Genomic DNA, 27,964 nt, shown 5'->3' on the forward strand with positions numbered 1-27,964 from the left:
GCACTGAGAAAGGCGAGGAACAATGCCCAGCAGATTGCCAGACAATGTGCCAGTCACTACTAGCTAAAGCTGTGTCACAGCATGCAGATTGCTGCTTATAACATTGGCAAAATGGACCAATGGCCGAAAAACCTGCACTGCTGAAAACCGTGTCTGGAGAGATCATCACAGATTGCAGCAAGCAGATGGACAGAGCACTATTGAGAATTGTAGTCATGGGAAAACATGGTCTTTGACACAGCAATTGACAGCATCCAGACTCTGCTTGTCTTGGAAGAGCTGGATGTCCCTCCCTCACTGAAGAACACCATCAACTCTCAGGCATGTGGGAAAGCTGCAGGACAGGACGGAATCCAGAACAGAAGTGCTCCTTCCTCATGACACATTTCCATGGCCTTCTCTTGCAGCGTTGGGAAACAGAATCTGTGCTAAAAGACATGCGTGACTCCCTTTACAAGAACGAAGGTGACTGCCATGACTATAATGATTACCATGGAGTCTCTCTGCTGAGGACTGTGGGGAGAGCCTTTGCTTGTATAGTTCTCAACCGCAAAAAAAGAACTGGTGGTATTCTTTGTCAGTGAGTACTGTCTTCCCCTCTCTTCTTCCCTACACCCCCCCCAAGCCAAGAAGCAAGGTAGTAAGAACACTGTTGACAGGAGATGACAGAAAGAAAGAAACCAACTCTGTGAATCAGTAGTATGTCTTTCCTGCAACAAAAGTTACAAATGCAAACCCAACTGTAAATCTACAGTAGCCCCTTGCAAACTGATAAGTGGGTGCTAGTTTCTCTGCAATATGCAAGCACCGTAATTAGCAGGAACACTAATTGCTGCCTTTACAAGGAACTGCCACAGGACATCGAGCACAAAACAGGAGAACAAGGCTGGGACTTCTGTTTATGTTTTTCGTTTTTAGTTATATGACTACTTTTCTTTTTCACAGATCCGGGATTGAAAAGCAGCCTGCACATCTCCCCCTCAGAAGTTATAGTCCAACAGTGAAATTCCTTAATCGCCAAGCAGATGGATGTGTCATTGTGCCAATCTTAAGAGAACTGCTTGCAGATGTGATAATTGTTTTGTTTTTCTTTACAGGTCTATTCTTAGAGTAGCCCATTATTAAAGAACAACAATAGCAGTGGGTTTATTTGAAAATGTTCCCAGGGGCTTGGGTGACTTCAGAAAGGAAAGGTAGCAAAACACAGAGATCTGCCGGTTTTGTACAGGTAAATGGACATACAGAACATGTGTCTACTTCTGCTGATGTTCAAGACTGCATATGAAATGAGATTGCAGAATGCTAACCCCCAGTCTAGCCTCCTTGACACATCTATTAATTTATCTCATCATGTATTCTGCTCTTTATTGAAGGCATTCAGGGCTTGGTCTTTATTTGTGGTCTCCCAGCAATCAGCAGCTTTCCTTTTTAAACATGCTTCTGAATCTGTTGCTACTCAGCATTTTGATTGATGGGGCTATTATTTGTGTTTTTGCATTGCTGCTGTTTTTACTTGGATTTTTTGTGTTTGCGTTTTCTTGGTTTGTTTCTTATTTGTGAGCTGTTTTGAGCAGCTCTTTTGTGAAGGGGTAAAGTAGGATAAAATAAAATATTGTATCATTCTACCCTCACTGTGTGAGGAAGCTTAGGTTGAGAAATAGTGGTTTGTCCAGACAGCTCATCAACCTCCATAGCTGAGCATGAAATTGGCCAGGCTCTTCAGCTTCCATTGAGATGTCCCAACACTAACCTCCAAGAAGGAATATGCACATAGCTTACTGTGTTAAACCATGCTAACACCCTGCATTGTCAGCCTATGATGAAGCAGTCGCTTGATACTGATGAAGTTGGATGTCATCATGGAATGAGCGAATGTCACAGGTCCAATAGGTTGAATCAGATCACTCTTCAGCTAGTTTCACAATCTCACTCTTATATGCAATTGGCCTTACATATAAAATAGGAACTGCTGATACGATATATTTTGCTTCAGAATGAGCTGGAGTCATTATTCTCAACCTCAATAAGCTAAGAAAGACTGGGTTTAATTTAAACAGGTAGAGAAGAGCCCATTTTCTGAATGGACTGCAGAAAGCAAGTGCATACCTCCTGTGTTATATTAGCCTATAAGGGAAGTAACAGCTAAACAAGGCAGTGGACCTGTGTGTGTCATAATCATCATAATAAATCCTCTATTGAATGAAGTTGGGTTGCTCAATTGGGGTCATATTAGCATCTGCTTTAAACATAATTGCTCTGCAGACTTTGGTTGGCAATGGATAGTTAACTGCAAGAGAATGATAAGCAAAATGCAACACATTCTTTTAATAGGAGATTAAACAATATTGAGATCTGAGCTCTTCTACCTCCATTTCTTTATGTTTATTGATCACCAGAGTATCTCCTACTATTAGACTGTAAATCTCAAAATACTTTTATTGTTCTCCCAGCCTTCTACTATAGCCCTCCCTTCAAAGTTGTTATAAGAATGGAAGGAAAGGAAAGGATTTGCCATGACTGTGATGGAAACCCACCATAATTGCAAAAATAATCCTTAAGGATATATTCAGTGATTCTCCCCACTTTCCCGTCTTGTACACTGTTCTAACATCCATTGGCAGGAAAATGTTCATAAAATAATAATAATAGCAGACCCAAATGAAATACCTTTCCTTGCAAAACAATTCCATATACCATACAAAATATATGACTCTTATTGCTTACTGTTTGAATTATGGTACTTGGAAATGCATGAGTTGTAATACTTTGTTTCTAGGACTGAGCAAACCCTACTCATGCTTAGCATTCTTATCACCTTTTGTTTCATGCATTTTGAAAAGTATGCCATTTTTTGTTGCAAACACATTTGCCCTGACTGTGGCAGTGTGCATGGCTTTGTCAGTGACTACATGAGGCTGTCGCGATGCTAAATTACAGATGCTTGCAGACAAAATGAAATGAGTGGCCAAAGCCAGTCAAATAAAACAGCTACCTGGGCCACTGGACTACAATCCACAATCTTATTTCAGAATTAACTGGCTATCAATTACCAAATAAGATCAACATATTATTATTAGGGTGCTTTTTTAGGGTATCACTTTAGAGGAGGAATTGGAAACTACTAAACTTATTATCTGCTGCAAAAATAAGCATTTTAAAAGAACATAGGGGATGTACAGTCCCTCCAATCTCAGAATAGTTTGAAAGAATCTGGGATATTGTAACATGAGCAAAACTTGCACATTACAGAAGAGAAAATAATGGACAATCAAATAGAATTTTGGAACTCTGGGTATTGTTGATTATATTCTAGGATAATAAGTTTCAAGAGAACATACAATTTATTATGATACTGTAATATGACAATTATAATTTTATATATGATCGTATGCATCCATGTAAACAGGTGTTTTTATTCACAACCACCAGCATCATCATACCAGCAAGCTGAGCAACTGTGACTGAGGATTCTGTGGGGAAAGGCAAAGAAAGAAAGAAAATGGCACTGATATTTGAAACAAAAGTAGGCATCAAAGTGCAGCAAAACAATAGGAGCGCTTGGAAAGATGAGCATCATGTTTTGTTTGTTCTAGGAATCTGTCGTTCTGCCACATTAAACATTTCACTATAACATTGATTACTGAAATTCAAGAATATTCCACAGAGTTCTCCCAAGAGCCAAAACACAAAAGCTTTTAGCTGCATGAGAAATGGAGGGTACAAACATTGTCTGAAATCAGAGAAATGGATTATTTGGAATATGAGGATTTTCTTGAAATCAATGCCTTATTATCTAGAACTATATTTAGCTTCTGCTTCCTGTTGAACTGACAACAGTCTTGTCACAGTAGCTAGTTTGAAAGGTCTTGTCTAACAAAATAATAAATGTCAGGAGCACCAGTTAATTGCAGTTTTAGAAGCAGGTGAGAGCAGGAGGGAAAAGGTCGATGCTAGGAGTTCATATATTTTTATCAATGACGTGTTGTGTCATTATGAGATTGTGTTAGAGCAGCATTAAATAATAGAAACTTTCTAATTGGTTTTCTATCATCCCTTCTTTCTTATTTTTGGTTGGTTTCATATTGGAAATTTGCAGATGAATGTCACATTTTCTCAAATGGTAAAGATATTCTGCACTGAGCCTTCTAACAGCACCCCAGGGAGTCACCTTCCTATCCATACAATTACAGATATACTCGGTAACATTCCTTTGCATATATGTGGCGGGTTTGGCAGAGGATCTTTGTGAAGTCACTTGACAGGAACAGAGGCAAGATACAATTCTGAGTAGAAATGTTATCTAGAAGCTATGCTTTATGGAATACATGGAGGAAACCCATTTTTAAAAAAGAAACAAAAATTCAATGCATATAAAGTAACTATATGCACCTGAACTTCAACAAAACTCTTTGCGGTATAGTTAGTCCTAAAGAAAACTGTCAACTCATGTTTACAGTTAAACTCCAAATCCTAATAACATCAATTCATTCTAATCTGCATTATTTTTGTTTTTGTTTTAGCTTGCTCTTCCCTACCAGATTCAAAGCAACTAAAATATGTCTTGCATATACAGTATAACAGGTTTAATATCAAAATATTTCATATTAGCTCTTTGATATTAAGATGCATTGGGTCATATCCAATGATGCACAAATGGTATTTCACATGTGCAGTTGGACCTCTTTTCCTTGCCTCTCCTTAAATGTGGTCCAGAAGGTATCTCCAAGATTTTGATGCTCTAAGGGGGGCTGTGGGGAGGAGAAGGAGGAAGTAATTCAAGAGAAAGTCTGTAGCATGAGTGAAATGCCAGTATAGGATTCAACTCTTTATATTATATTATATTATTAAGTCATGTGATTGAATAAATCATTCAATCTTGCACAAAAATAATGGTTTGATTGATTGATTGATTGATTATAGTTCTCAGCACAATGGTGCTTTAGATCTGCACTGAATTTCAAATCATTTCATGGATGCCTGCAGATTGTCAACACCATTCTACTGGTCCTTGGAAATGTCCAATTCCTAAAGGCGTGAATGGAAAAGAAGAAGATGGTTTTGAAGGAAATGATGGGAGAAAATGGGTCCTAATTATGTCTGCCTAAAAAGAAGTGGGATGGAACCTAGGGATGGGGAAGAAATTCAAACCAGTTTGCATTTCAAAGTGTAGCTATCAAATTCTCTCTTTCCAAAACAATATGAGAACAAAAAGTGTTTATTAGGGGAAAGTGGCACTACAACGCTGATGAAGTTTCATGAGATTTTTTTAAAAATTGCAAATTCTTACAGAAACGTGGGAGACGGGACTGTCTTCAAGACTGGAAAACAGAGAAACGCAGAGAACCGAGATTGACAAGATCGTTCCGTCTCTAATGGAATCCCACCAACCCCATTTCAAGCACTGTAAATATCCATAGGAATGAGATGAGTGATTTCATGCAGCTGTAATGCAATTCAGAACTTATGTTCATTTAGCCCACGGTTAGTATTCTTTTAACTGAATACATACTTCAGCTATTATGCTAAAGAAAATCATATTTCTTAGGAAGCTCACATTTCAGCTTAAATTATCATGATGATTAACCAAGTCTAGACTTCCAGTAATGAACTCAATCTAACTACCATTTACTGAAGTTCCACAAGATGGAAAATTTCTGGGCATACAAAGCCACTATAGCCTAAAGGACAACCGGACTCTGTGAGCTGGAGGCTTATTTGGTAAGAGAAAATTAGGAGCATGACTTAACTGCTATTGTTCTTTGCAGCCCACATGAGACAAACTCTAGAAAGTGCTCTGTTGGCTGATTCTTTCAGAGTAGATTTTTCTCTGTTTGTAAATAATAAAGTTCAGCATTAGTCAGAATCGTCTATTCATCCATATGATATTATATTTGTACAATCATGGCTCATGTCTTGGAATTTAGGCAGGCATGTACAACATGCGAGCTTCTCAGCTGAATGCAGCCACCTGCTCTTACTTGGGATACTCAAGTAGCCCCTGTAGGATGACACACCTTTTACAAGCTCAGGATGCTTGAACAGTCCTACCTAGACCGAAAAAGCTGGAGTTGCCCATGCTATAGTAACATTGAGGGTAGATTATTGCAATGGGTTGCCCATGGACTGGCTTTTCAGACTGTCCAGAAAGTGCATCTTGTTCAAGGCATGATAGCAAGGGTCTTTGCTGAGGTTTGATTCACAAAACCTACTTCAGCAGTAGAATATAGCCTAGTTTCTACTTAATTGACAGGATCAATCTGAAGTGCTGGTTGTTAACCTAGGAAGCTCTACAGAGCTTGGGACTAGGATATGTTGTTGTTGTTGTTGTTGTTGTTGTTGTTGTTGTTGGCTTTTCTTCAAGGGGAATTCACTGGAACTCAATTTCGGCACCTCTCAGGTGGGTGCCATTGCCATTCTAAGAGAAAGAGGGAGGCATTCATGCTGAGTTCTGGCACCTCTTTTTCTAGAAAAATAACTCTTCTTTTTCTTTCTCCTCTTCTTCTGCTTCTGCTTCTGCTTCTGCTTCTTCTATTGAATTTATATACCACCCTATATCCACAGGTCTCAAGGCAGTTCACAAGATATGAAGTGTTTCTTTATGAACCTCTCCATCCAAGGCACTGCTCCCCAAATGTTCCACCTTCTAAATCATCCTCTCTCCATCTTGTGCCTCCTTCCAGATGTTTTGAACTCCCATCACCCTTCACCACTGGCTACAATGGCTGGGAATGATGGGAACTGTAATCCAAAATGCTGGAGGGCACCAGGCTGAGCTGAATTCATGCTTTCATTTCCCTCGCATTAACTGTATATTTCATACTCTGGTATGGCCAGGATTGAGTTTCAAAACTTCCTTACAACACTTACTAGGAAGCAAGTCACCACTGAATTCAAGCAGCGAGGGCTAACTTCCAGGTAAACATGCCTTGGGTCTGACTACGAGGAGGGACTACAAAGTTCATCACATCAGAAGCTGTGACTCAGTGGGGCACATCTTAACATTTCAAACCCAGGAGAGCTCTTGAGAAGAAAGCCTACCACCAGATCAATGTGATCACCCCATGCTTTCCTGACTTATTTGATCCCCTCTGGAAAAAGCAGCTTTCTGGACACCATCTGAAGAAGTATGGGGCACAGCAGTTCACACAAGGCTTCAGTTTCCTTCTATAAATTATGGCAGTCATTTTTCTTAAGAGAAATATGAGCAGAATTGTAAACAGAATCTTCTCCAGGGCTTCCCTCCTTAGAGATTTGGGCTCTCTCTATTCAGATTGATTATCTCACTGCTGCCTGTGTTGTTTCTCACTTCCACTTACTGTGGCTTCAGAGGCTACCACTGTTTGATGTGCTTTACCTCAGACATACCTTTGATGCGTTTTAAAAGCAAACACAACTATCGAAGAGGCCAGGGGAGGATTAGGAACAAGCAAGCTCACTGGGAACTGGAAGTGTTTGAACACCTCTCAAATTATTATTTGTCATTTCTTGGGTTCAAAACGGTCTGATTGAGTTCACGCACCTTTTCTCAACCATTTAAGCCAATTTTGTACCAAAGGAAATCCAATCCTAGCCAGAATAACAGGATTCTTCCTTTAGCCCAGGTGCATCCTTAGAAAATATGATTTCCAGGAGGGTTGCCATGTAAGTCCACAGCAGAAAAACAACAACAAAGAATCTTGTGACATATAGAAGTTGCTATTGAGGAGAAACACAAATCACTCTTAAACTGCATTTATTTCAGTGAAAATTAAGAGTATAAATTGTTTAAAGAGTTTTTGCGCTCTCGCTCTCTTTAGCAAATACTATTAGTTTTTTTCACTTTATAACTTTCCAAGGAAGTAGGACACAGTCCTGACAGTAAATCTGTTTCTCTGTTCCTGGGCAGCAGATGGTTGAATACCATAAGCATAAAGGAAAAGGGATAAAGAGATACTTGTGGTTCTCTCATTCTGCATTGGGGATTGGTAACCTGTGGCCCTCTAAATATTGCTGGATTGCAATTTATATACCCAATCGATCACTGTGCTCTGCAGAAGAAGGCCTCCTGTAGGTTCTGTCTTATCAGGTGACCTGTTCTGATAATATAGGAATTGGGTCTTGAGTGTGGTGGTCCCTATCGTTGGGAACTACTTCCCATTACACATCAGTTAGGCAGCATCTCTATTGTCTCTTCAGCACCTATCTCAGTTCAGATTTTTACCTCTTTTGATATCTGTAACTGAATTTGGAATTGTTTTGATGAATGAAATTGCTTTTGCTTTTGCGTGTGTGTGTGTGTGTGTGTGTGTGTGTGTGTGCCTGGACATATTTTTATTGACCTTTTTTTTTACTGTGACATCTCTTTGAGATATTTTATAGGAAGTGATCATAAATAGAATAAAGGAGATCTTGGCCAATTGTCATGCTGCCTAGAAGTTAATGGGAATTAAGAGTCCAATGATATCTAGAGGGCCACAATATCCTTACTTAGCCATACATTAATGGCTAAATTTTAGCAAGAAATATTCATCAGGTTTCTTTTCAACAGAAATAAGGAAGTAGCTGTGGTTAGAACATTTTTATAAACATATTTGGTATTGTTTTCACCTGAAGGTTGCAGCTGATACACATTACTTACATTGATTACTGCTGGTGGGTAGATATAATTATTGTTATTGAGTAGTGTGTTTGCAATAATAATAATAATAATAATAATAATAATAATAATAATGGTGTGTATGTGTGTCTGGTTTTTTATGGGTACATCACCTTGAGATTGTTTGGGTAAGGCAACAAATAAATATTAAATAAACATATAAATAAAAGCAGGCTTTTACTAAAAAAAACCCCCCACCTTCTGAAAATTAGTCCATTTGACAGAGATTACAGTGTGCCACATGCAGAGAGAAAGATTGAACAAGGTTCACTATGCCAACGTTACCTACAGAGGAAATAACACATTTAGTAAAGCACTTTCAAATCCAAAATTACTGGGTTAAATCTCTGTGCATGACCCTTTCGGGGGGTAGCTGGCGCAAAGGCAGCCTCTGAGAACCTCCACGGTTTTGAAAACTGTGCAAATCAAGCAGCAGCACTAGGCTCCCAGCTTCCCACACAGTTCTAGAAAATCAGCTCTGAAAGCCAGTTCTGAAAACGCTGCTTCTGCCTCCGCCTTTGCCTCCTACAGAAAGTCTGGGTGACATATTAAGAGGCCTTGCTCCCAAATCATTTGCAGACTCCTGCACTTTGCAAATCTAACTCCACTTTCCACCCATTCAAGCTAAGTGTGTGTGTTGGTGTGTTTTGAAAAGCGCTGCTTTGTATTATTTGTACCGAGCATCTTTCTCTCTTACAGAGATAAAGTCTGAATCATCAATCCAGCTCAGATCATGTTAAAATGTTTATTTTCTCTTTGGTAGTTAAGCCAGCAAAGCTGCAGGCAGGGAAAAAGAATGTCTTAGAACTATCTCATTGGTTTGGGGCCTGGATGCAAAGTAGACAACCCCCCTGCTTTCCTTTTATATTTTGATTGTAATGGGAATGTCAACAAATGCATTCCCCGTCCCATTTCCAGAATTGGATGAATTGCAGGCAGAATTGGATGAACTCCTTATGAGCAGATGAAGCCCCCCAGATTTCAGACAAATATGGTAGTATGGGCATTTCTGGAAACAGCAAGAAGGAGGCAGAGGCAGATGCATGGTGGACCAGGCATGTTGGCTGGTGGGTACAGACCTGCATATGTCTATATGCATTGACTTGTTCGCTTGCTATGCTGAACATAACAAGCTTGTACTGAGATCTGAAGACTTTCCCACTTCCCAAGCAGGTTTATTTTAAAGCTATCAAACCTTCAATAAACCAAGGGGCTGTGTTCTGAAATCACAGAAGCCTTATTCAAGGCCATGTTTTTCAAAATTGGTTGAAGAGAACCAGCCCATGAGTCCAATTCCGTAGAGACGAGGTCTCAAAGCTCTTTTGCTGAAATATGAAACCATGAGATATTGGAGCTGTTTTCTCAATGTAAAGTAGCCAACCCTGTGAGCTCCGGAATGTGTCTTTCATATCATAGAATGTAGAGGTTTACTTTTCGGTGGAAAACAGGGGGAAAAGAGACAGAAAAAGAATTCACACCCAGGGTGGTTTTGCATATTAGCTGGAAGGATGTTATAAAGGCCAATTACTTTGAATTCTTAGCAGCTAAAGCAATAGATAGCCTCCAGTGCTTGCATTTCATGCTTTTGTGAGTTTGCATTTGGAACAGAGTATGTGTTTGCTATACTAGTTGTTTTTTCTATCATTTAGACATCTCAAGCTCATGACGAAGAGGCTCAGTCAGGTACCCTATTCAGAAATGTTGACTCAGTATACTTAACAGTTCAACTCAGCAGGTGTTTACTCAGAAGTATGTACCACGGTATGGGAAGCGGGTGGCGCTGTGGTCTAAATCACTGAGCCTCTTGGTCTTGCCAATCAGAAGGTCGGTGGTTCAGATCCCTGTGACGGAGTGAGCTCCCGTTGCTGTGTCCTAGCTTTTGCCAACCTAGCAGTTCAAAGGCACACCAGTGCAAGTAGATAAATAGGTACTGCTGCAGCAGGAAGGTAAACATGATTTCAGTGCACTCTGGTTTCTGTCATGGTGTTCTGTTGTGCCAGAAGCAGTTTAGTCATGCTGGCTACATGATCCAGAAAGCTGTCTGCGGACAAACACCAGCTGCCTTGGCCTGAAAGCAATATGAGCACTGCAACCCCATAGTTGGCTTTTACTGGACTTAACCGTCCAGGGGTCCTTTACCTTATTTTATACCCACAGTATTCAGTGAGGCTTACTCCCTAGTAAGCGTGGCTTTAAGAAAGAAGGTTGCAGCCTTATTTTCTGCATTCCGTGGTTCTTGTATTGAACACGAGGGAGTGATAATTCCAGCACTAGCTATAATTGAAAACAGGTGCTGTGGAAAATTACTCTCATAGCTCTGGTAATACATTGCAGTTCTCCTGACCTGTAAGATCATTGAGGATTTCCATTCTGCCCAGCTGCCATTCTGTCTGGTTTGTGCGTGTCCATTCTGATTTGCAATGTCGCTGTCAGTGCTCATCGGCACCTTTCCTTAATGCTACCTGAAGGCCTTGCCGCGCTTCTGTGCTGAAGATTTTCCTCACCTCTCAGCTGGGGCTGTCGCAGATCAAATGTCAAGAACAACAGGTACCATTGCATTTGACTGTGGCTGACCCAGAAAATGAAAAATTACAAATTGTGAGCGTTGGATCAGCTTCTATTGGAATGGTTGTATGCAAGCTTTGCTGTTACACTTGCTGAATGAAAATCTAGTTAGATTTCACAGAGAGAGAGCACAACACTGATTAGAAAAGGATAAATTCATACAAATGAAAAGAATGGACTAACAAAACCTTTAGCATTTCAAACACAGAGATATTTCTGCATCTAGCAATGAAAACTTGGCTCCTCTGTAAGCATAATTATTATTTTAATTTGCATTTGACAGGTGATCTTTGCAGTTGCAAACGCAAGCCTTGCCCAGGTTTATTTGCTTAAAGAGGAGGACCCAAGACATCTGACTCATCTGTTGTCTTTGATACTCAGGAAAGTCATGCATTTCAATTGCTAGGTGCATTGTAGCAGTATTGTACAAGTTTAGTATAATATCAAAGAGGTCAGAGATATATGTTGTCCTGCATGGGAACACTGAGAACTATGTTCAACTATGTGTGACATATGACTCCTGTCTTTTTAAAAAATTCATTCATTCGGTTTAGCAGCCCAATCAGAAGAGGTGACATTCTGATTTCAAAAAACCAAATGGAAAATCACAATTTAAAAAAGGCAATTCAAGAAGTGGCTAATGAATTATAATAAAGGAGATTCTGGCTGAACATCAGGAAGAACGTGCTGACAGTAAGAGCTGTTCCACAGTGGAATAGACTCCCTCGGCGCTTTTTGGACTCTCCTTCCTTTGAGGTTTTTAAGCAGCGGTTGGATGACCATCTGCATTGGTTCTTTAGTTGAGATTCCTGCATTTCAGGGGGTTTCTCCAGATGACCCTTGAGGTCCCTTCCAGCTCTACAGTTCTGTGATTCTGTGACAGGGATGGGGAGCCTGTAGCCCTCTAGCTGTTGCTGGACTCCTGCTCCCATTTGAATCATCCACCATGGACAATGGCCAGGAAAAGGATGTTCAAAATAACCTTTGTTAAAAAAAAAACCCAGAAGCTTTACTTTTGGGAATTATAGGGATAGAATGAACTAAATGGTATAGAAATTTATTCATGTATGTGACTACAGTAACAAGAATGTTACTCGCCCAAAAATGGAAAGAAGAAGAAGTCCCAGCAAAGGATGAATGGATACAAAAACTTATGGAATATGCAGAAATGGTGAAACTTACTGGAAAAATAAGAAATCAAGATAACAAACTTTTTATAAAAGAATGGAAATGGTTTATTGAATATTTACAGACAAACTGTAAACAGATAAAAACTCTGGCAGGATTATTGTAATAACCTGCAGTTACATAAGAGAATGTGTTTGAAGGAGATACAAAATGAATAAGTTAAGTTAGTTTGGATATGCAGAAGATATTAAAAATAAATTTAAGGAACCGCAGAAAGAGGGGGAAGGAAGTCAAGTTTTAGAATGTCAAAATGACTGTAAAATCAATGAAATGTATATATCTGAAACGTGTGTGTGTGTGTATACACACACAAAAAAATAGCCAGGGCTGATAGGAGCTATAGTCCAGCAACTTCTAGAGACCCCAGGTTTCCCCACTCCTCAAATAAGACAGCAATGAAATTAAAGTAAAGCACTTCAAAAGATGAATCAAGAATTCAAAACATTGCAACAATTATAATTTACAACGGTCGGGCAGGGGAGGGAACCCACAGAGCTAGACAATTGTGCTGAACTGTAAAATAAATTGCAGCATAACATAAATTGTATTATTATTTTCTCTGCAATATAATTTAAAAAGTTTAACACTTTCAGCACAATACTGAAAAGTAAAGTCTATTGACGCAGCAAGGCTTACTCCCAGGTAAGTAGGTTCAGTATAGCAACCTGATTTATTTTGCTGCTATTGGTTTCCAGTTAAACATGGTGGACCTCAAAAGCTTGTATTGTATGGCGGTTCTCCGCTATAAAAAGCAAGTGTTCTAAAAAATGAAATAAGAAAACTAAAATACAATCACTTTCTGCCTTCTGTGTCCATTCTGCTGTATCCAATGAAGGAGGCTGTTGTCTGCAAAAGCTCCTGCCACAATCACCCACTTAGCTGAGTTTCGAAAGAGCTACAGAAATCCTCCCAGCCTCTTTTTTTGCCACTGCCAGCTAACACCGCTGTTCTTCTGGAACAATATCATTATTAGTGCTGACACTGGCAGAGATTCAAAAGGCTCTCCTTATGCTGCAGTGATAAAATGACTAGAGAATCCCAGCAAATTGAAAATTCAGAACATTGTGAGTCTTCTGTTGTGTCAATGGGACTGCTCTTCACCCTTTCTGTGTCCAGAAACTTAGACTGACTAAGGTCTTTGCATAAATCATTGGCATCTATCCCCACTTCTTCACTGTAGTCACTGGGGCATGCACACTGCATCCATACAGAACTATAAAGCCCCATGTATATTCAGGGAAGCCACCCAGTTCAGAGAATAAACTATCCTCTGATGAGCTTCCCTACTCTGAAGTCAGCTGTTAATAAATGAGGTGGCGCTGTGGGTTAAACCACAGAGCCTAGGACTTGCCGATCAGAAGGTCAGCGGTTCGAATCCCTGCAACGGGGTGAGCTTCCGTTGCTCAGGCCCTGCTCCTGCCAACCTAGCAGTTCGAAAGCAAGTAGATAAATAGGTACCACTCTGGCAGGAAGGTAAACGGCGTTTCTGTGCACTGCTCTGGTTCGCCCGAAGTGGCTTTGTCATGCTGGCCACATGACCCGGAAACTGTATGTCAGCTCCCTCGGCCAATAAAGCGAGATGAGCGCCCCAACCCCAGAGTCGGTCACAACTGGACCTAATGGTCAGGGGTCCCTTTACCTTTACCTTTAGGGGTCCTAAAAAAAAATGTGGCAAAAATCAGGAGTATCCTCATTGCCTTTTCATATATTAGCAATGAATGATGCATGAATTCCCTCAAAGCAACCTCTCCAGAAAGAACCTTCAGCATTGGAATGTAAAGGCATACCTAGGTTCCCTTGTGCCCTTGGCAAGCAGATGTCCCTTGCAGCCCCTGCACTGTCCCTTGCACCCTTGGCAAGGAGCTAACACTTCAAATAGCACAGCTGGTCAACCAGGGAGGGGCCTCCACAGGGCTTCTGTGATGCCCCTCACCAATGACTGGGATCCTTTCCTGGGTGACCAGAGCAGCATGTGTGCCTCACCCGGCTGCCCCAAACAGCAGAGGAGCAGCCTGGGGAATGCAGGCAGGTGGGCTCCTAGCCAGAGTGGGGAGGCACCATTTATGTACCCGCCTGGGCCTACATCCTTGGCAGGGGCCAACCTGACCAATCCCTAGGTATGCCCCGGTAGAATGTACTCCCTCAGAAGGTGGTGCACCAACCTTCCTTGGAGGCTGTTAAGCAGAGGTTGGACTACCAGGCTTCCTCAACCTCAGCCCTCCAGGTGTTTTGAGACTACAATTCCCATCATCCCTGTCTACTGGTCCTGCTAGCTAGGGATCATGGGAGTTGTAGGCCAAAAACATCTGGAGGGCCGAGGTTGAGGAAGCCTGGACTCTATCATTCTACGATTCTAAGTGGAAGTCCTGCAGCATCAGTGTAACTGTGAGGTTTTACATGTGCAAGAGTTTCCTTGGTGGGATCTCTCCCCCCACCCCACCGCGCTTGATTGTTTATTGTAGCAGTCACAAGGTTAGTAACGCAAAAATAGTGCAATATGCTCGAGATCTGGTTATTTATTTGGAAATAAGAAAGTTCACAAGCAGCTGAAACCTGAACGGTTAGAGAAGGAAATTGAGTCTGGTGTGCATTTCCATGAGACCTTGCCTGATTTGCACTTCCTGAAACATTATGTGAACTAAAATGCAGCTGTCTTTTAAAAGGATCATCACAGTGCAAATGCCCCAGTGGAGTTTACCTGACATTCCTGCCAGTGCATTTGCACCATGCCAACCTCTCCACTCTCTTTCCCTGTAAGTAGCAGTGACTCAGCTGTTGAGAGGTCAGGTGAGTGGTGGAAAACCACCATGCTCTCTCTTAACTACCCATAGGCATCTCTGTCACTGTGGGGACAGAATGCTGGACTAGACAGGTCTTTATTCTCACATAGCAGCACTCTATGTTCTGGTGTGAAAGGACAGTTGTCCTCCTTCAAATGAAGAAATACCTGTGAATTAGCACACTGATTCCAATGGCAAGTTATACATTCCTAGCTTTTGATCAAGCAATGCTCCCTTTCTTCATAAGCAGGAAGTGCTCATGAACACACCTACAAACACACAAAGCTGGAAATCACTTTGGGTTTTAAACCATCCAGACTGGAGAAGCTGAAGAGACACTCAGGCATTCACAATCATATAGGGCAAGATGGGTTTTGCTGCCACTGTGATACCTTTGACTTTTAAAGGGCATCAGAAAAACACACAAAATGCAATGAAACTGACAATTCAAATAAACTTCCCTCAAATGTCCTTCCTCTCTATTGCAATCCCTCATGCTTTATTAAATCCCCAAATATAAGCTATTCGGGGGAATCTGATTATGAACCGAGCTGGTTGAATATTGCAGAATTCCTGCCAGCTCTTTGTTTGTATGCACAATCAAGCCCATGCTTGGACTTTTCTCATGTGCTGGTTTTCAGCAAACACTCCAGCCTCTGAGTTTTAAAGGGCTGGATGTTTGCAGAAGCCAATTTCAAAGTGTCATGCATATTTGCAGAAATCTCATTTGAGATTTGCATATGTTCGCATTAGTCATAGACGTGCCTGCAGACTCATCCAAATAGGCAGCTGCAATGGTATCATGTGATTTGTCCAGCCACCTATAGCTAACAGACTGCTCTGAGCTACTCAATGTGCTTCAGCACAGGCAAGCATCTCTCACTGTCTTGGAAAGCCTTCCCCAACCTGGTACCTTCCAGATGTTTGGGACTGTGCACCAACCTTGCCAGCATGGCCAATGATCAGGGGTGATGGGAGTCCAAACCACCTGGAGGACATCAGGTTGAGGAAGGCTGTGGTGACAGTATAAGCTTCAAGGATGGCTTCCTATAGCTACTGGGTTCAGCTGAGATTTCACTCTTCCATCTGCAGGAAGTAGATGATCATAGACATAGATAAAGGGTACTGGTTGAATTCATGCTTCATCAGAACATGGATCTGCTGTACTTGTTAGGCAGAGAGATAAACCTCTTAGCTGGCTTCAGACAAGAGAGGGCACAGACAATACACATCTTGCACTGTGTAACATCCCCATCAGACCATTATATTATAAATAGTCATTGCTTCCTCCAAAGAATCATGGGAGCTGTAGTTTGTTAAGGGTGCTGAGAGTTGTTAGGAGACTCCCTTGTTCCCTCACAGAGCTACAATTCTCAGAGTTCCCTGGGGAAAAGGATTGATTTTGTCACACCACTCTAGAAATTGTAGCTCTTTGAACGAAATAGGAGTCTCCTAGCAACTCTTAGCACCCTTAACAAACTACAGCTCCCAGAATTCTGTGGGGGGAAGACATGGCTGCTTAAAGTGGCACTGTAGTGCAGATGGGGTCCATGTTGTCTGTTTTCTTTCTCACAATTTCTCTAAAACAAAAAATAAATAAAAAAATGCTAATCTGTTGATCCAAGACTTTTGGAAGATCCTGGCAGTTTTAGTCCCTTATTACTGAGCTTTAATCAGGGCTGCTAACAAGAAGCCACAAGCCATCTATAAACTGCTGGTAATATTTGAACAATTTGGAAACTATGTCTAATTTTAAAGCCCACATAGAAGGGTTCAGATCCAATCCCTGGAATTACATGCAATGTTAGTTCTACTAAGAGCTAACACATTGAAATTAATGGACCTAAGTTGGTCACATTCATTGATTTCAATCAGACTACTCTGCAAGGGACTAGCATTGGAGATACAACCTCTGGGGTCTCCAGCTAGAATTGGGAATGCCCCCTGTTTGAAACCCTAGAGAGCCATTCCCTGTCAATGTAGACAATACTGAGCGACATGGACCAATGATCTGGCTCTTGCGTAAATGAGATGTCTTTTTGTTTGGCCACTGAGGCATGGAATCCAATACAGAGCTGAAGTTAAGCATGGACTTACTCTATATGGAGGCCCTTAAGTAGATGCTATTGAGTTTCTTTTAGGGAATTCTGTGTGAATAATGCAGAGCTTTAAAAGCTTCGACGGGGGTAGAGTGGGGGGGGGAGCGATCTATTGAGTGCTTTGAAACACTGTAGGTATTTGAGTAAGTATGTACTTGTTGTCAGTTATCCTATAAAGCAATAAGGGAAACTTAATGCACTTATAAAATTGTTAGCTGTAAATGATTCCCTCAGCTCTTCTTACAAATAAGTAATTTTAAAACTTCAGAATGGTCTAAACTGGGGAGGGTGGGGAGAGAGAAATGAAGACAAGATTAAATGAATTAAATTGGAAACAATTATTAACAAGAGAGATTGCATCTGAAAATTGACTAAAATATAAAGATCTATGGGTGCTGCGTACTGCGTACTAAGTAACAGCTTCAAGGACACTTTTAGATCTAAATATCTATTTAATTCTCCAAGAGTACATTGATTGCTGCAATCCCCATAGGAGTGGAAATGAGAAGAATTATAAGAAGAAATGCATGTAAGGTTATTTCTTTACCACATTTGTGTTCTATTTCGGCACCACCAACGCAGTGTAATATTTAGCCTTACAGTTATGTTTTGTAAGAAGGAAGTCCTAATAAATGGAAAGAAAACTGAGGAACGTGGCATGCACCTTTTCTAACGAAGGGTGGCTAATCAAAACTACAGCTACAATCCAAAGAGTTACTTAGGCCAGGGGTGGGCAGAATGTGGATCTTGATCTACTGCTAGATCTCTGGGTGATTTGCAGAAGATTGGCAGAAGTTTATGAGTTCCATGGCTGCTTACCAGGAAGTAGTGAGGGAATGGAAAGGTGGCAGCAAGACTGGCATGGTGTAAACGCAATGGCAGAGACAATCAAGTGTGTGGCGCCACTCCATCCCACCATCATTTAATGCCACAAGAGAAACCTCCACAGAATGATATCAAATGACAATGCAGCTTAATTCCTGGATCATTTGAGAGAGAGAAGATGATAGTTGCCAGCAGGTGGACACAAAGAGGTGCTCTGCTGCCACCAGCTGTGATACTGGCATATAAGTTTTAAGAAGAATAAGAAAAGTAGCATCCTGCACCTTGGCCATATCTTCCCTGTCCTTCCCCAACTTTTCAGAAAGACCCCTCCTCAGATTTGCCACCTGAAGATGCAATGGTGCATTTAGGGAGGGGCCATTTTTAAAATTCTGTTCTCGCTTTCACAGTCACGTGGCAGTCAGAAATTCCACTGGCGATGCTTTCCTCATCTTCATTCCTCAGAGATACAGCATTGTTTCATCTGAATTTCTTGATAAGTGGTAGACTTCATTTCCTAATAATTTTGCACTTCTGCCAGCCCTTGGGATTCATGCTGATACCTCCCTCTGATTGGTTCTGTTTTGGCTGCAATCCTGTTGCCACTCACTAGCTGAGCTGCTGCTAGGAGTAATATCAGTGCACATAACCTCACGGAGGATTTTAGCAGTGTGAACTGGCCTGCAGTCAATAATCTAACACACTGAGCACACAAATTTGGAAATGCCCACTTTGAAAGTATAGTATGCTGTATGGAGCAGGTGTGGGGAACCTTCAGCATCCCAGATGTTGCTGAACTACAGCTGCATCATCCCTGGCCATTGGCCATGTTTGCTGGGGCTGATGGGAGTTGTAGTTCAGCAACATGTGGAGGCTCCCCATGCCTGGTATAGAGCAATATATGGAAGGGTTTTCAGTGACTTCACAGGAAAGGGGATATGCCCTTAGTCACTGAATTTGTGCCCAGAAACTTACGTTGGAATTCAGTGTCACACTATTATGAATGTTCTGTCTGTGCAAGCATTGCAGCTTGCTATATGGAATGATCCCTCTCTCCTTCCCCTGCACACTGTTCTGGGGCTTCTCCCAACCCTCCTCAAACCAATTTTGCATGGGGGTGTGTGCAAGGGGGGAGCCCCCATTACATAAGCAGAAGCCCTTCAGTAGGGCTTCCACTGATGGGGCACATTAGATCAATCCCACCCTATGATTGCATTTAGAAATAGCTAATATACGGGGTGTACGCCGGCTCCCTCGGCCAATAAAGCGAGATGAGCACCACAACCCCAGAGTCGGTCACAACTGGACCTAATGGTCAGGGGTCCCTTTACCTTTTTAATATCCTGTCAGGGACGCAGGTGGTGCTGTGGTCTAAAGCACTGAGCCTCTTGGGCTTGCTGATTAGAGGGTCGGTGGTTCGAATCCCTGCGACGGGGTGAGCTCCCATTGCTCGGTCCCTGCTCCTGCCAACCTAGCAGTTCGAAAGCACATCAAAGTGCAAGTAGATAAACCTTCTCTGGCGGGAAGGTAAACAGCGTTTCCGTGTGCTGCTCTGGTTTCGCCAGAAGCAGCTTAGTCATGCTGGCCACAAAACCCGGAAAAACTGTCTGCGGACAAACGCCAGCTCCCTTGGCCTGTAAAACGAGATGACCGCCACACCCCCAGAGTTGTCAGCCACTGGACTTAACTGTTATGGGTCCTTTACCTTTACCTTTTTAATGTCCTGTCAGGGGAAAAGTTGGTGTGTGTGTGTGTGTGTGTGTGTGTGTGTGTGTGTGTGTGTGTGTAAAATAAAAGGAAGGCATCCAGAAAAACTTCCCCAAGGTAGGAAAACAATTGAGCACTTCAGCACACTGCATGAAATGGGACACCATTGCTGTAGCATTGTCTTGGCTATGGCAGCACAGAAGCTCACTAGGACTGGGTTGAGGTGGAACAGTATGACAACATGGCTGGTGGAAGGACCCAGTACTGTCCTCATTACCATGCATCCCTGCCCATCTCAGTGCCAGGGAACAGCAGCGCCACTTCAGCTAATATGGGGAGCTCAGCAGCAGCAGCAACCCCCTCTACAGGCTGCAACATAAAATCTCAGGTACTTTGGAAATATGACATTTTTCTTGCTGGTTCAGGAGATGGGCGAGTTGAAATCCTCCCTTCAGTCTACCTCACTGCCCAGACCTCATTGGTTTTGGTTGAATTTTTCTGATTGCAGATTCTATAGTTGTTACATTTTAATAACTTCGACCTGTTATCCATCTTTCTTGTCTCGAGTCTTCTTGGGTGTGTGGGCAAAGACACATTTTTCTTGCAGTGAAATAATCGCCTTACCTGTGTACTTTTTGCAAAATAAACATTCACTTTTCAAAAGCGATTGTATACTTTTTTTGCTATACGGAGATTAACTCTGCGTAGGGAAATAAGTCATTAATTATTGGAATTAATCTCAAAGGGGATTAATTTTGCAAATGTTGACTCAGATGACCTTCGCAAGGCTTTCGAAATGCTCTAATCTTCAGAAATCCATATCCAAAATAGTTTCCATTTATTTCCCAGAGTACCATTTCTTTTTTCTGCAGCACCAAAAGAAAAGGTCAAATTTGTGTGTGTAGCACTGTGTTTTTGGGGTTGGGTGGTAAAATTTAGAAACTAATGTTTGACGACCTGCAGGCATTACCATTATCTAACTGGAAACATTTCCCTATTTTGGTTATTTATTTGGAATACTTATAATCAATTAAAACATAGCAAAATACCATAGTAATGCACAACAATAAAACAATAAAAATAAAACAAGTATGTGTGTGTATGTATGTATATATGTATGTGACCTGCCCAAGAGTCAAGTTATCGTTCTGGGACAACCTGTAATTTTTTTTAAAAAAGTTTTCTAGCATATGATAAAATGTGTACTATATTGGAACATGTCTAAATTCAATGGGCAGTGTGTTCCACAGGGCAGGTGTTGCTGTGCTGGAGGACTTAGTTCTAGTCTAAACTGAGAATGTGACACTTTAGTTGAATCTTAACAAGTTTTTAAAAGGGTTAGCCAAAATGGGTGACACAAGAACAAGGGCTTTGGATTCCAGAGCTATCATTCCTTCTATTTCTCATGCTCAGGTTGAGTCGTTGCTTATGTATCCAAAATTCCACACCCCAAATACACCACACACAAAAGAAAGATATCAGTAGGCTTGCGGAACCCCCAAGTTTGCAAGAGTACAACAAACTCTTTTGGGGGGGTGAACCTCTTGAGGAAGGAATCTAAAAACAGCTCAGTGAAGACTAAGCATGCTCAGTGGCAGTAGTGGACAGCATGGTGGAGCATTGCTGTTCACCTGACCCCCAGTTGGTCACTTCTCTGTGATTACTGGGAGATAGAAGGGGAGTGGTGACATGGCAGGGAGGCTGGTGTGGTGAAATGCACTGGCAGGAGCCCTGGATCAGCTCCACACTGTGTTTGCACCACACCACATTATGTTTGCTGATGCCTCTCTTCTCCGCCTCTGTCTCCTGCTCAGTGGCCCTATTTGTATGTTCAAAGAAGAACGCATAAGGGCATTAAGTGTGATGGGGCAGCAATTTTGTGCATGCTGGCACCACCGCGTTCCTCCCTGCTTCATCCTCAACTTTCCTGCATTGAATGGAAAGCTCTGAAGAGGACTTCTAAGTGTGTTCACCTGTCATGGGCCAGGAGTCAGCTTCACCTGCTGAACAGCAGCCTGAAGGGGGAAATGGCAGAGTGACTCCACCTGCAGCTGATCAGCTTTCAAGGGCACAGAGGAGAAAGCACTGATGATAACCAGCTCATTTCAGCCTTCTTAAGCAGAGCTTCCAGCAGCCGTCTGATGCTGGTAAGAACTCATAGTTCCTTGCTCTACCTTGCTGTTTGCTGCTCATCTGGACCCTTAATCCCCAAATCACTGGATTCCCTGACCATGTGGACTGCTCTTTGCCTGACTCTTGGACTAGATCTGACTTCGGATACTGACTCTGCCTCCAGGCAAGTACACCTCAGAGACTCTTCTAGTTGGCTGGTCTCCCACTCCACTGAGCTCAGCAACGAGACTACATAAGCTGAGTACACTTAGATACAGGTAGGTAGCCGTGTTGGTCTGACACAGTCAAAATAAATAAATAAATTGTCCAGTAGCACCTTAGAGACCAACTAAGTTTGTTCTGCAGTGGTCTCGAAGCTACCAGCATGAGTTTGACCAAACTGCGGGAGGCAGTGGAAGACAGGAGTTCCTGACATGCTCTGGTCCATGGGGTCACGAAGAGTCGGACATGACTAAACGACTAAACAACAACAACAAAGTTTGTTCTGGGTATAAGCTTTCGTGTGCATGCACACTTCTTCAGATACTGAGTACACTTGGATGATTCCCTGCAACCTGAAATTCTGCATTACCAGGGTTCTCCATTCCAAGGAAGCTTCTTGGTACTAAACATGGGGAGGCTGGGGCAGGAGGAGTGTCTGTGACTACTGCACACGGGAATGGTGATGGTTTCCCTGCACACTTGCTGTTTACATGCATATTTCTGAATGCACAAAGAGGGCTACTGTTGGTAATAGTAACACTCTACACACTGTTCTGTTACAGGAGCCACTTGTGATAATGTATTGTGGATCTATTATCTGCCTATGATATTATCTGATGCCAGTCCAATCACTAAGCATGTTTACTCAGAGGTAAGCCTCACTATGTCCCATGGAAAGCTCCCCCCCCCTGCAAGCATTGTAGTCATTATAGTCTCCCTATTTCCTCCCCAGCCACTTGCTTCTCTGCTGAATTACAGTAACTTCAGCAGCAAGGGGGTGGGGGAAGGAATGCAAATTCTTAATTAAAAAAATTATAAGCATTTAAGTCTTGCCTCCCTCTCCCCCCCCCCCCCGCTTTAAATCCCTGCACTGTATTTTGAAGACTAGCCTAGTCAGGAAATTGCAAAGCATTTAATACGAACATTTTCTCCTTCATAATGAGGGTTGAATGCCTTAAATGGCAGAACCATCTGTAAAAAAAAGAGAAAGAAAGAATATAATGGCTTTATGAAAAAATTATCCCATCTCCCAGTGGAGGTAGTTTTTGGCTTCAGCTGCTCATTTGTTTTCATCAATGCTCTTAGCAGCGGCTGAGTTAGATGCATCACTGTGATAAGTCCTTATAGAGATGCATTAAATTACAGCTTCCTTGGAGATATCCTGAAGGTTCTTCCTAATATCAGTGAGTTTATCAAAATTTCTCTGCAGGTTCCCTGGTAGCTTGCTAGAAAGGAGAAAAATCCCTTGGAGTTAAAAATGGCGGAGGGTAGGGAAGGGTAATAGGGATACCTAAAGAGAGAGAGAAGGGCATCTGCCTTTATTGCCACTATCAGAATTTAAGTTCAGTTTCCAAAGTGGCATTCACAAAGTAGCAGCATTCAGGCATCCATAAGTGGTTTGAGTAAACGTGTAGAAGGGAAAATTGGGCACCAGCACACTCTCCTTCCCCATCACCTTCCACTTGTTGGAGGTCAACTGACTACAGCAAACTGTGATTGTGGAATTCTAAACTACAAATGGAAAGGAATTCAAGCTGAAGGTGTTCCTTTTTTCCTGGTGGCCAACATTTTGTGACTATTGAATTTGGTACTGACTTCACTTGTCATGCAGGGCGAACCTTTTTTTTTGTCTGAAATCATGTGAGATCCGGCCCAGGAAAGGCCTCTGTGGCCTATTTGTTTTTTTAATGATTTTTTTTTTTACCTACACATTTATTAAATTATTTTAAAAAAGCAGCAGAAAAATGTAGTGACCTTTGAATCAACCATTATTAGATGATTGTTGTGGGGCACCACCAACAAACTTCATATCAGTGACTATTATGAGGCAGTCTTATGGGTTGCCTGCAATGGGGGCCAGACAAGTGTGGTGTTGCAGCACTACAGAACGAGTAAATTGCTCTGATAAAGGCTTGAGGTGGACTTGACCCCTTAGAACTTCTGCCTCCATCCCACCTCTCCTTAGTTCCAACCCCTAGAGAACTATAGTCCTTAAAGGGCCAACACACTCACATTCAGACAAGCACTTATTGAACAATATCTAGTTTTTGTCTGTACAACCTCCACTTTTGGACCAGTGAGGTAGGTTGGGAGTTGGACAGTTCCTCATACCTAAGTGACATCACCAGCTTCTTGGCTTGGGTCCTATGGGCCATGGTGCTATAGGATCTGGTATGGGTGATCTTCCTAGTCACCAGCATCAGGCTAAGAATCAGAAACTGGATCATGACTTGGCATCATGGTTGTTCCTGGACCCTAAGGTCAGGCTGACATGAAATTGTTGATATGAAACTGATAGCTATTTCATTTATTAATTCTTACGAGAGTTTTCTCCATAAGGGAAAATGGTTTTGCTGATTGTGATGTTTCTTTTCACTATATTTGAATCAGGCAGATTAAGCTGTGTAGTATTGTAATTCGCTCATTTAGAAATAGCAAATGAGGGATGGGGAACTAGCGGCACACCAGATGTTCTTGGGTTCCAACTTCCATCAGCCCTCCTACCAACCCTAGCTAGCAGGGCCAATTTCCCATCCTTATCATGGAACATTTGAAAACTTTTTGCATGATCTGGTTTATGACTCAGAAGAAAGCAGTTGACATTCTGGGTGGAATTCAACAGCACACTGTGGTGAACATCCTATCAGTGCAAGCATTGGCATATAGAATAATCCTCCTCCTTTCCCTGCCATAATGACTGCTCCCCGCTTAAAATGGGGGGTGCCCTTTGCGTGGACGCGTGCAGCCCCTAGATCTGGAGCGGCTCCAACAGCATAGGCTTGGCTTTGCCTTCCCTCAGGTGGGATACCTGGAGGTCTCCGCCTACCTCAGTCAGTTGTCCAATCCCACCTGGGGGAAGCGTTGCCAAGGAGACCAGGCCAGGTATGGGAGGGATTACCTGCCCACACAATAGAGGGAGGATCTTACCTGTTCTGTGGCTTCTCATAACCCTCTACCAAGCCACTTTTCTGGGGCTCGAGGGGCACAGGAGGAGGAGTTGAAGGCCCCATAGCCCCATACACTTGTTAGGTGTAGCCTGCCCTCTGGAAGCCCAGTGGGCATTACTGGAGGGAAACTCAATAACAGCTCATAGATTCTCTTACTCCCAGAAGAGGATGGAAGTATAATTCTAAAGCCTTTTTTTTCATAAGTAAGCCTCTCCAGCAATCTGATTGCACTGTTTTGTTAATGCTTTTAGTTCGTGTGCAGTTCTTCAAAATGAAATTTGCAGATAGCATTCAAGATTCACAACTGATTTTGACAATAAATGGATTTCATGAGCCATTTTCTTGCCTGCATGGTTTTGCTAATTTTAATAAAAAATACACATAAAATATAATAGCGCAATCATCCTTTCTTCTTCCTACATTTGAGCAGTCATTCCCATGGGATTCAGTAAGATTTGAGACCTCTTTCCAATTCTCCGGCTCTTGATGTGATCTGTGGAAAGTCATTTAGAATTAGCCTCTTTTCTCTTGCTGTGTTTTATTTCTTTTCTTCTTTCTTTTCTTCTTCCTTTGCACAACTCTTCACACAGATCTCAGTTGGGGGTTGGAGAAGCATCTTCAGAAGCAGACTGTAAAATTGCAATTTATTCCATGACAATGTGGATAACTGTCAACTTTAATAATTTACTCAGCACTTTGCTGATTTGCTACATTACCCTCAGAATCATATTTTTTGCTTCCTATGTGGGACAATTCAATATTATGTGTCCCAGAGGAATGGACTATTGAGCTATGCTGCAAATACATGTAAATGGCATTTGGCAGAAACTACAATCTTATCTAAAAGTGGACAAAAACTGTATAATGTAAGAAATGATTATTTTAATAGTCTCAAACTTATCTATTTTTCAATTGGATAATGAGGGAACAAGAGACCTGTTCAGCTGTTACCCACTTATACAAAGTGCCCTTGCATTGTTAACTCCACTCATGATTTTACACTTGCCATTGTCCCCACCTCTTTGGTATTTGAGCAGTCATCTGCAAAGAAGTGTCTCCATCCATCCATCTATCTAAATGTGTTTAGTCTCTGTACAATCAGGGCACTAGGTGATCAGGAGTCGGTCACCTGATCATATGGAGAACTTAGGCATGTTCAGGTAAATGCTCATAGGCTCATCTTTGCAGATGTCATACTGAATATGTGAACATCGAGTGGGTGGGGTCGGTGGAGTACACAGTGTCAGAACAGGGTCAATGACACAGTCCTCCTCTGCCTTCTCTAGGTACACAAGGTGGACCTGAATAATGTCTAAAAAGGGTAAATGAGCTGGGGCCATCTATTTCTGCTTAACCCAAGTTTGAGACAAATAACGAAATTGTAACAATCCATTCAGATGTAATTACAGGATTTGAGGTCAACTGAACAGCTTTTAGATTAGAAGGTGCTTAACACCTGTTATTTACATGTCAAATTTGGGGAGGATCGTGAGTTTATTGAAATTGTGTTAAGACATTTGGAAAAGGACTAATCAAAGCTGGCAAGAACTCTCTTGACTTCATACAACACTGATTCATAAGCAGGTTTTCTCTTGAGTGTCACTTTAAATTAAGGTTAAGGGGTGATATGATAGCCATGTTCAAATATATAAAAGGATGTCACATAGAGGAGGGAGAAAGGTTGTTTTCTGCTGCTCCAGAGAAGCGGACACGGAGCAATGGATCCAAACTACAAGAAAGAAGATTCCACCTAAACTTTAGGAAGAACTTCCTGACAGAAAGAGCTGTTCGACAGTGGAATTTGCTGCCAAGGAGTGTGGTGGAGTCTCCTTCTTTGGAGGTCTTTAAGCAGAGGCTTGACAACCATATGTCAGGAGTGCTCCGATGGTGCTTCCTGCTTGGCAGGGGGTTGGACTCGATGGCCCTTGTGGTCTCTTCCAACTCTATGATTCTATGATTCTATGATTCTATGAAATAACACAATACTGTAATGAGGCTTGGGGTCCCTTAAAGACCAACAATATTTTGCAGTACTAAAAGTTTATTTGGATCAGAGTCCACTTCGTCAGATACACCCACAGAGTCTTGAACCAGAATCAATTTTTTAAGACATTAAGATAGTAAAATGTTGTTTGCTGGTTTTGCTGCAACATGCCAATATGACTACCTCTCTGAAAGTTGTCACTTTTGACCACTGGCAGTGGTGTACAGTTGTTAAATTCAGAATTTAAACTTTTATGAATTCAAGGTGAACCTGGGAGGGAGAATCCATTAAAATAACAGCAATTAAAATGAGCATGTCCAAAAGCTTTCATACCAAACAGCAAATCTGGAAGATGGCAGATTCTTGTAGAACATGATGGGAAACCTCTGGGTCTGCAGTTGTTGTTGGACTGCAGCTCTCATCAGCCCTAGGCAAAAGTCCAATGGTCAGGGATGTCATGAGCTGCATCCCAGAAACAGCTGGACAGCCTCAGGTTCCCAACCCCACTTCTGTTTTAAAGGACTACCTGTTTGCAGTATTGGCTGCTGTATAGATGTCCTGTTGCAGTGGAATGGCAAACTATAGTCATATTCTAAATTGCACAAGGTAAATCAAGCACCAGCAAATGCATTCACATAAGAACATAGGAAGACTCCTGCTGGATCAGGCTGATGGTCCATCTAGTCCAGCAGTTCTCAACCTGTGGGTCCCCAGATGATGTTGGACTACAACTCCCATCATCCCTGAGCTCTGGCCTTGCTAGCTAGGGATGATGGGAATTGTAGTCCAACAACATCTGGGGACCCACAGGTTGAGAACCGCTGATCTAGTCCATCCTTCTTACATCCTTACCGATGTAGTCCACCCTTACAGATGCCTGTGAGAAACCTGAAAGCAGGACC

The sequence above is a fragment of the Podarcis filfolensis genome (assembly GCF_964270895.1).
Source record: "Podarcis filfolensis genome assembly, chromosome: 2".
Classification (NCBI taxonomy): domain Eukaryota; kingdom Metazoa; phylum Chordata; class Lepidosauria; order Squamata; family Lacertidae; genus Podarcis; species Podarcis filfolensis.